The following is a 10,358-nucleotide window of genomic DNA, read 5'->3' as shown; positions in this document are numbered from 1 at the left end:
AACCAGAGGACAAAATAGACATTGGAAGAATCCACCAATCACCTCCTGAAAGAAATCCCAAAAGGATAATTCCCAGGAATATATTAGCCAAATTCCAGAACTCCCAGGTCAAGGAGAAAATATTGCAAGCAGCCAAAAAGAAACAATTCAGATATCATGGAGCCACAGGTAAGATAACACCAGACTTAGTTGCTTCTACATTAAAGAATCAGAGAGCCTGAAATATGATATTACAGAGGACAAAGGAGCTAGGAATCACTCAGCAAAATTGAGCATAATCCTTTGGGGAAGGGGGAGATGGGTATTCATTAACACTGAAGACTTTCAAACATTCCTAATTTCTTTTCAATCAATCAAAAGATATTCAGTAAGGTTATATTGTGTACATTCCTACATGGGGAAATAATTCTTATAATATCAAAGAACTTTGTCATTATTAGGGCAGTTAAAAGGAATATACATAGACAGAAGGCAAGGAAGGGTGTGAGTTAATTATGATGGGATGATATAAAAAATTAAATTAAATTAAGACATTTTAAAAAAGGAATGGATTAGGAGGAAGGAAAGGGAAAAATAGAATGGAATAAATAATTGCACATAAAAAGGCATGAAAGAGCATTCACAGTGGAGGGGAAGATGGGGGAGGTAGGAAGGAGAACATTTGAATCTTATCAGAATTGTCTCAATGAGGGAAGAACTACACAATCAATGGGGTATAGAAAGTTATCTTACCCTACAGAAAAATAGGAGGGGAAGGGGTTAAAAGAAAGGGGATGTGGCTGAGAGAAAACAAGGCAAATTGGGAGAGGGGGATGTCAGAAACTAAATAGATGGAAAAGTAATACATAGTAATCATAATGGTGCAATTTTTTACATGTCTCTAATAAAGGTCTCATTTCCCAAGAAATCAAGAAATGTGTTGAATATATAAAAATACAGGTCATTCACCAAATGATAAGTGCTTGAAAAAAAATGAACAGACAGTTCTCTAAGTCATTAAAGCTTTCCATAATCATGCAAAAAAATGCTCTAAATCACTACTAATTAGGAAAATGCAAATTAAAACAACTCTGAGGTACCCCGCTATGCCTATCAAATTGGCTATTATGACAGAAAAGGAAAATGACAAAACTTGGAGGGAATATGGGAAAATTGAAACACTAATGCACTGTTGGGGGAGTTGTGAACTGAACTCAATCATTCAGGTGAGCAATTTGGACTATGTTCATAGGACTATAAAACAGTACATATCCTTCTACACAACAATACCAATTTTGTATCCCAAAGAGATAAAAAAGCAAAAGGGGAAAGGACCTATATGTACAAAAATATTTGAAGCAGCTCTTTTTAGGAGGACAAAGATTTGAAAAGTGAAGGGATACCATCAACTGGGGGACGGCTGAGTAAATTATAGTATATGATTGTAATGGAATACTATTGTACTATAAGAAAAGCCAAGCAGGAATAGCTCAGAAAAACCTGATTTACATGAACTGAAGCAAAATAAAATAAGTAGGAACAGAAAAACATTGTACAGAGACAGGAATACTTTATAATGAATAACTATGAATAACAGCTTTTCTCAGCAATACAAGGATCCTAAGCTATCCCAAAGGATAAATGATAAAGAAAATGCTATCTGCTTTCAGAGAAAGAACTAAGTCTGAATCTAGACCAATGCAAACTTTTTCACCTTCTTATTTTTTCTTTTTTGAGTTTCCTTCCTGTCTTGTTTACATGATTACACATGTAAAATATATGAAATTGTTCATCATCTCAAGGGGAATAAGAGGATTGGTTGGAGAGAAATTGGAGAGAATTCAAGACTTAATATTCTTTGGAAATGTTGGAAATTGTTTTTACACATAATTGGAGAGAAATAAAATAAAATTTAATATCTTTTTTTAAATTAGAAGGCAGAAAAAAGATAACATGTAATTAAAAGTATCAATAAAATATTTAAAGGTCATTGGAAACCTTCAAGAAAGTATTTTCAATCTAGAAATAAGGTCAGAATACAAATTGCAAGAAGCTGGGAAAAGAGCGCGGAGTGAAGAAGTGGGAATAACAAGAGTAAGCAACTCTTTTTGAATTTGATTCTGACAAGGAGATAGAATGATATCTTCAGGGTATGACATAATGAGGAATTTTTATGAATAGAATACATTTGGACATACTTGTAGGCAGTGGAGAAGGATCCAGTCGATAAAAGATTGAAGATAAGAGAAAGGATATGATTGAAAGCAAATTCTCAGAAGATATGGAAGATGGAACTAAAAAAATTTTATTGGAAAAAAATTAACTACACACACAATTTGACTAGATCATCTGGAAAGTATTAATCTTAGGAAGAACCCTTTGTTTTTAATTTTTGGTACAGTCAGTATTTAATATTATCAAAATTTCTTTAAAGTTCTGCTAAGTTCTTGAGACTATTATCACTCTTTTAAATGGTTTGCTACTATCCTGTTCAAAATATGTATTTAAAGATTTCTACAGTAGACTAAAGCCCTTATCCATGCAATAGAGAAATTAGCCTCTCTACTAGAGAAAGACCATCTTTTTGTTAAAGAATAGAGGAACAGAAAGGAGAATGAGATATGCAGGGAAGTAATTTTGAATTGTATGATATAGGGGAAAATGAAACTCATTCCAGACAGCCCATTTTTCTCAACAAAAACAAGGCAAGTTTCTCTGCTAAGTGTTATGACGATAATAACAGATAGTTTGGAGAAGCAGATAAATGTGTCAGGGCCAAATAGAGCTTTAAGTCAAGAGCCAGAGATTGACAGGCTACAGTGAGGAAAGGAGGGGGTTAAACACTCCTGGTTCTCAAACTCCTCCCCCTCTAACTGCTTCTGCTTCATATGGTAATGAAGACAGGAATAAGATTCTTCTGGTAAGTTTCACTTATGGCTGAAAACCCAACTGATGTTCCTTTTCTTTAATTTATATTCCTCACAGGTCAGTATGATGAGTATATAGAAATTAGTTATCTAACAGTTGAGGACAGAGGAGATCTACTTAAACTGGCAGCCAACAGGATTCAAACTAAATGTACAGACTGAATTGTAAGTATCTTCTCAAATAATTATCAGGCACAGATTTGAAGGTAATAAGTTATATTGGGAATTAACAAGGAAAATTAGAGAAGTTAATGAAGGTTTTAGGATAAAGGAAAGGTGACCCTGAACTGTTAAATTGATGCCCCTTTCCCCCTCCTCACTGGAGGGGATGAAGCACTTAACTAAAACTGGCTCTCTTGCTATTGATAAATATCTTACTCTCTAATCACTAAGTAATTATATAATTATGTTAATGAAGAATAGTAATAACAAATAGGCTAACCCTATGAGTAGAAATCACTAGCTTATGCTACAATGGCCACCTCAGGAGAAACCCCAAGTCAGGAGTAGCAAGCAGAGTGTCTGCTCACATCCAATCCCACAAATTAACTGTCTTCAACCCTTCTCAACTGCCCCCTCACCCAAAGTTCTCCAGGGGGGTCCCCTGGAATTCTGGGTGAGGCTATCCCTGTACCTTTGCAGGGATTCCATGCTTTGCATCTGCACACAACATAAGGGGGAAGAGGAAGGTGTCATATAGGAGGCTTGAGGACAAAAAAGGTTTGGAAAAGACATCTTATGAAATGCATAAAGAACTAATCAGGAAAGAATAAAAAGAATTTTCTGTAGAAATGAAAGCCAGCTTGAGATTAGATAACATCAAATTGTAATGAAACCTTTCGTGGCTATGTTGATGGCATTAAGTAACATGTAGAAGAAACTAAGGAAAAGAATGGTAAAGGAACCATACAATTAGAATGTGGCAAATAAGATAGAATGATCAGAGCCTCACCTTTACTTAAAAATAAATGTAAGTAGGGGCAGCTGGGTAGCTCAGTGGATTGAGAGCCAGGCCTAGAGAACGGAGGTCCTAGGTTCAAATCTGATCTCAGACACTTCCCAGCTGTGTGACCTTGGGCAAGTCACTTGACCCCCATTGCCTACCCTTACCACTCTTCCACCAATGAACTAATACACAGAAGTTAAGGGTTTAAAAATATTTAAAAAATAAATAAATAAATAAATGTAAGTAAAATTGAAAAATCTGTTAACTAAGATACAATATAAGGGACACCTAGGCAACTCAGTGGATAGAGAGCCAGGCCTAGAGATAGGAGGTCTGGGGTCCAAATCTAGCCTCAGATATTTCTCAGTTATGTGACCCTAGGCAAGTAACTTCACCCCAGTTGCCTAGCCCTTGCCACTCTCCTGATACTTAGTATTGATTCTAAGACTGAAAAAAAAAGCAGAGAATATTTCTTTCATACAATGTAACAGCAATATCCTCTAAAGCAGCTGGACAGAGGAGCAGTAAAGTGAGGAATGTCCTCTGGCCCATGGAGAGGGGGAGGATAGCAGCTCCACCTCAAGTCCCTCTGGCTTTGTAGTAATGAACTTGGGTGGGCAACTGTAGACATGTCCACAGAGAGGGCTGTGCATGTCCTTTTCTGCATACATGCCATAGGTTAGTCATCACTGTCTAGAAATTTGCCATGAAGGAATGATCACTGCCACCCAACAGAATCCAAACTCAGGTTTCTAGAGAGCACAGAAACAGTTACAATTTCTTCCTCATAGTTTTCTCTTTATACTGTATAATATAATGTGGCAGAGAAAAGCAATATAGAAGGAATCGACAGACCTGGGACCTTATCCTAAATCTTTAAAATTACAAAATAATTCTTTAACCTTGGGCAACCCACTTCATCTCTATGGCCTCAGTTTTATCATCTAAGACAGTGGTTCCCAAACTTTTTTGGCCTACTGCCCCCTTTCCAGAAAAAAATATTACTTAGTGCTCCTTGTCACATACTATCACCGCCCCCTTACAGTTATTCACCACCCCCAAATGTACCTGTAGCCATCACCACCTACCCTGGATCGCTGCAGCACCCACCAAGGGGCAGTGGTGCCCACTTTGGGAATCACTGATCTAAAAAGTACAGGGGTTGGATTAGACTGTCTTTTAAAGTCCTTTCTTTTTTTCTAACATTATGAAATAGATAATGGCGAGTTCCCAGAGAATTGGAGTTTATTACTCTAACCTGGTAATAATCTGATAATTACTGCTGAACTGATGACAGCAATAAATATTTCTTCATATTTTCTCTGATAGATGAGAAGGGTACAAATGCTCAAGAATTGCCCAAAGTAGCTTTGCAAAGTTGTCTCCAATAAGAGTTGAGCTCTAGTTTTATACCACATTTTCCAAAACCACTGGAGAAGCATTTTTATTAAGTAATGGAACTGTAGAAGGAAGGAAGAGAGAAGGGAGAAAAGGAACATAATCCAATCACAAGTTTTTTTCCATTGGAACCAGAAAAAGAAAGAATAACTGTGCACATCCCTTTAAAAAAAACTTTTGATTTATGTTTGTCTATGAGGTTTTTTTCATCATTTTTGCCAATCTGGCACCTTGAGACAGCAAAAAGTCTCACATAAAAAATTGCTAAATAACTGATGCATAAGTAATTTCATAGTAAAGTAATATTATTTAATGAATATAAAATAAGTTGAAATAACTCTACTATATAGTTTATTATATTAATGGAAAAAGAAATCACAAGAAGTAGCTAAACTCTGAGATTTCACTTCATACTCAGCAAATTGGCAAAAGTGGAAAAAGATGAAAATAATAAATATTGAAGGATCTATGATATGACAGAAACAATAACACTATTAGTGGAAGTATAAATTGGCCCAACAATTCTAGAAAGCAATTTGGAATTGTGCTCATGTTTAAGAACTGAAAGTTTCCATACCCTTTGTCCTAAGAGGTCTTAATGCTAAGGCATAAACCATAAGGAGGTCAAAGACAAAAATAAGGTCCCATGAACAGCAAAATAATCATACCAGCAATTTTCTACAGCAAATAATAAAAATATATATATGCCCACTGTTTGGGAAATAACTAAACAAATTATAGCACATAAATATAATAGAATATTATTGAATCATAAGAATATATATATTAAATGTTCATGAAATACAGGAAGACATATGAACTGATGGAGTTAAATAAGCAGAACTAGGAAAATATATACAATGACTACAGCAATAGAAAAAGAAACTGAACACTATGTAATTATAGTAACCAAAAACCTCAAATCTTAGAGTTAAGAAAAAAGCATTTTCCTCCCTTCTTTGAAGAGGTTGGGGACTATGAGTAGAGAATATTCATATACTTTCATCCTCATTTTATGTGTATATAAGTTTTGCTGGACTGCTTTTTATTCTTTTGTTTATTTTTTTTTATATGAGGAATGACTTACTGGATAGGAGATGAGAAAGGGATATATTCAGGAACAAAGATGATCTAAAAAAGAAATATCAATAAAATAGCTTTAATTCATGGGAACACCATTATTGTCCCATTAACTTTTGTTAATCTGTCCAAAAACACCAATTAGCCAATACATTTGTGATTTCATCATGTGAGAATTTCCTCCAATGCTGCAGATCAAAGTGTCTATTCAGGCTTATCCAACTTATGGGACTCTTACCCATGTCCTCCCATAAATCCCTGCACAGAAAGGGCCCCCCAATCTATCAGTCAAGAATTATTTATTAAGCACCTACTGTATTGCAGGCACTGTGCTCAGGATTGGAGCTAGAAAGACAAGAAACTGATATATCTGTTCTCGACATACTGAAAGCCTTCTCATTTTCTTGAAATTATGTGGATATCAATAGGGCACGAATACTGTCCATTGTTTATCTCATTTCTCTCCCTATGGAACCATGCCATCTTTTCCCCCTATTGATACATTTATGTGACTTGCTGCTTCTGAATAACAAACCACCATTTACCTCTCCATTGTCTGTTGGGTGATCAACTTCCATTCTTTATACAATGTAATATTTCATGATTCACAGTTATACTATATTGCCAGAATAACATTGGTGTTAAAAGAAAAGCCTATATTTTAGAGAGAATCCTAAAGTGAAAAAATGAACTGTGAAAATTTCCAACAACAATCCAGACTGTTTTCCCTCCTCTTCTCCTATTCTGGTCCCAACTCAATGAAACCTATCTGTGAAAATTACTACACTACCAGGAAATTAAAAGAATCAAAGATTATACAAGAAAGAAAAAATAATCACCTTCCTGACATGGACCTGGTCTAACCAGCCCCTAGAACAATATATTCTGACAGAAGATGCAGAATCCCATCCTGTTTGAGACAGTGTCTAAGTATTAAGTCATGGCAAAGGAAGATCCCACACATAACCTGAGAATAGTACATCACACTAAAGAAAGAAAGAGAAGCCTCAAATAAGGTTTTGATTTCACCAGCCTTGAGTGATCCCTTACGGGAAGTTTTTAAAAATATATAAAATGAAATAGAGTTCTGGGAGAACTGCAACCTGCACATCACAAAAGCTCCTTGTTCTATCCCAATCCCTGAAGTTAAGGAAGCCTCTTTTCTAGGAACAGGAGATAAGAGAGTAAGCTCAGCAGGTATATTTCATATACTTTTCACCTATTTTCCACTTCTGGTGCAAGATATTTTTGACCTTAGAGTACTTTCACTTAGCACAATTAAGATACAAAGGGTTTTAAAAAACTCAGGACCCCATAGAGTGATGTCTTCTGATGAGCCAATGATAGACATAAGGGAAAGACATACGGTGCAGCTGCTACACACCATATCCCAGTCATAATTGGCCTCTCTGTCTACATTCACACAACTCTTTCTTGCCATACACTCCTCCCAGAGAGAGAGAGAGAGAAGCTAGTCTGATTGATGCTACACTAGCCCCATTCCTACTGTTTGACTCCCCAAATACCGAGACAGAAATACCAGTGCAATCAGCTGCCACTCAATTCAGCTGCTTCAAACAGCTCCGGTGTCACAAGAGCATCCCATGAGAATTTCCCATATGCAGTGCGAGACTCCACCTGCTATCTCTGTACTCCACAATGCCCCATTCTCCTGACTTTTCTGGCAGGATTAAAAGCTTTGTAATCCCCCTATTCCTCTGTGATGTTTCCAAGATCTACTCTTATCCCCACTCTAGATCAGATCGCCATTAGAAAGACATGAATAAATCAATGAGCATCTAAAAGCATACATGAGTGTGTCTGAATGTTTTATTTTACTCTAGTGTATGTAAGAACAAATGGACCTTCTTAGAACTCACAGCCTTACACACTTAATCAATCTTTGAACATGTAATTCCATGTCCCTTGGCAATTTGTTCTAATTACTCCCTCTTTGAATCACATGTGCTGAATAGGACTGCCTAACTTGGAGCACTGCCAGTTGGAGAGCTTTGACTACTGATTTTCATTTGAGGGGCAAGATCTTCTGATGAGAAAATGAAGGACAATGAAGGCAGGAGGGAATATAAGACAGAGTGGCAGGCTTAGGAGAAGGATATGACAAGTGTCAATTCTTATTGCTATCCTACAATAGCAGATGTGGTGGTTATTGGGGTCAAAGACAACTTCTACTGAAGGACTACTTTTACATTACCACAATACATCTGAACCTCCTTTGGGCCCCTTCCCATCCAACATCATTTGTTCCTAGACTACTTCATCAGTCAAGCCCCCTGCTCGTTCCTCTTCTTACTAGTTTCTGCATAGGAAGATAGATATTCTACCAAGGGTTATTAAATTGGAATTTTTTCTTTTGTAAGAAAAAAGTTCTTTCTTAAGAACTAGAAGCAATCACTCAACAAGCATTTATTAAAGCACTTATTTTGGACCTGCCACTATGCTATATAAGGAGGATACAAAGATAAAAATGGAAAAGCCCCTGCCCTGAAGGTACTCACACATTATCATGGAAGACAGTATATACATACATAAGAAAAAACAAAATAAATACAAGACAAATGGAAGGAAGGAGGCACTAGCAGCTAGAAGGATCAGATACTCTGCTTGGCACTGGGCATAGAAATACAAAGAATTAAGCAATTCCTACTCACAATAAGCTTCCATTCCAATGGGAGAGACAAATACATATATAAATGCATATAGCATAAATATAAAGTGAATCTTCATCTATATACAAACAAAGTTGTTCAATACAAGGTAGTTTGAGAGGAAGATCACTAGCTTTGGGGAGATCAAGAAAGACCCAGCAGAAGATAGTACCTGAGCTACATTTAAAGGGAAGAGAGGGACTTTTGGAAGCACAAGTAAGAAGTGAGTGCATTTTAGGTATGTTGTATAACCAGTGCAAAAGTACGAAGACAGGAAGCAGAGTGGCACGTGTATGGAATAGAGAGCTGGACAAGCTAAATTGGGCTTTGGTGGGAGGAGGTAGAGTAATGTCCAGTGACACTGGAAATATAGATGGGGGCTAGCTTGTCGAGAGCTTTGAAAGCTAAACAGAGTTTATATTTTATCCCAGCAGTGATAGGAAACCATCAGAGTTGCCTGCGTAGAGTATCATGTGGTTAAGATCTACGTTTAAGAAAAATTACTTTAGCATTAGTGTTTAGGACAGACTGGAGAGGGGGAGAGACTAAAAGCAAAGAGTACAGATAGTAAACTTATAATAATCAAGGGAAAAGGTAATAAACTAAGATGGTATCTAGGTGACATAGTGAGCAGAGCACCAGGGCCTGGGGTCAGGAAGACTCGTCTTTGTGAATTCAGATCTGGTCTCAAATACTTACTAACTGTGTGACCCTGGGCAAATCAGTTAACCCTGTTTGCCTCCGTTTCTTCATCTCTAAAATGAGTAGCAGAAGGAAAAGGCAAACCACTCCAGTACCTTGTCAAGAAAAATCCATATGGGGTCACAAAGAGTCAGACACAACTGAAAGTAACTGCACAACAACCACAAATGAACTAAGATAGAGTATAAATAGAAGAAAAGGTCAGATGCAAGAGATGTGAAGACAGAAATAAGATTTGGCAAATGACTTGATATGGGGCGAGGGAGAAAAAAGAATTGTGAATAATGCTAAGCTTATAAATTTGAGCCACTGAAAGGAAAATGATCCCTTCGACAAATAAAAAGAAATCAAAAAGAAAACCAGTTTCTGAAAATATGAGTTTTCTATCCCATGGGACTGTTTGTAAAGAGATACATGCATTTTTGGAGGAAAAGAGTAAAAATTCAATCCACCAGGGAAGCATACTTCTTAAAAGAATATTTATAGGAAATATTTTCATGAAATAAGAACTTAATTTGGGCAGATGGTGATGCAGTGTATAGAGAGCCAGGTCTGTAAGAAGACTTAAGTTCAAATCTGGCTTCAGACATTCATTGGCTGTGTGACCCTGGACAATTCACTTAAAACTGTTTGCCTCAGTTTCATAAAATATAAATG

This window comes from Gracilinanus agilis, chromosome 3 (genome assembly GCF_016433145.1).
Source record: "Gracilinanus agilis isolate LMUSP501 chromosome 3, AgileGrace, whole genome shotgun sequence".
Classification (NCBI taxonomy): domain Eukaryota; kingdom Metazoa; phylum Chordata; class Mammalia; order Didelphimorphia; family Didelphidae; genus Gracilinanus; species Gracilinanus agilis.
The sequence above is the reverse complement of the archived record's forward strand: the minus strand, read 5'-3'. Positions refer to the sequence as shown.